Source organism: Chenopodium album, chromosome 8 (assembly GCF_948465745.1).
Source record: "Chenopodium album chromosome 8, dcCheAlbu1.1, whole genome shotgun sequence".
Classification (NCBI taxonomy): domain Eukaryota; kingdom Viridiplantae; phylum Streptophyta; class Magnoliopsida; order Caryophyllales; family Amaranthaceae; genus Chenopodium; species Chenopodium album.
The window spans coordinates 2,032,903-2,033,528 of NC_137841.1; positions in this window are offsets into that span (position 1 = coordinate 2,032,903).

The window sequence follows — 626 nt, forward strand, 5'->3', positions numbered from 1 at the left end:
TATAAATGAAACAATTTTTTTTTTAAAAGCCAAGTATAGCAAATAACAAGCATAATAAACAAAGAACAATACAAAGTTCACATAATAACACAAGAAAAAAAATTACTTGTATAATTTTTGACAACAAAAAGGCTGTTTGCAAATTTTCAAGCAGCCTCCTACGGCTTTGATGTACCCCCCAAAGATGAAAACTTAAGTATTTAAGCATGAAGCGGATAAAGACATGTCGGATGAATGCACTGTAACTTGCTACTGAAAAAGTATATGGAGAGCCATGGTATATTAGAGATTTAGAGGGGGGCATACTTGAGATCATACCGGAAAAAATAACAATCAAATAGTATCACTCAACGGGTGCCAATATAATTCGAGTTGATAGGTCAGATTCGGGTTAAATTTTTGGTCGATTTCGGGTTGTACAATAACAGTTGGACATACAACATCATAATACCTATGCTAAAGACTTGAAATTGAATACAATATTTACATTTACAGCTCTTGTATCTAGTCATTGAATATTATTTCTAAACAAAATGGCAATCGGAGTTGCATTTGCAAAGGAGTGGGCTGACAATCATACTCCCATTCGTCGAATAAACCCTAACCTTTATGTCATCACACAAGAG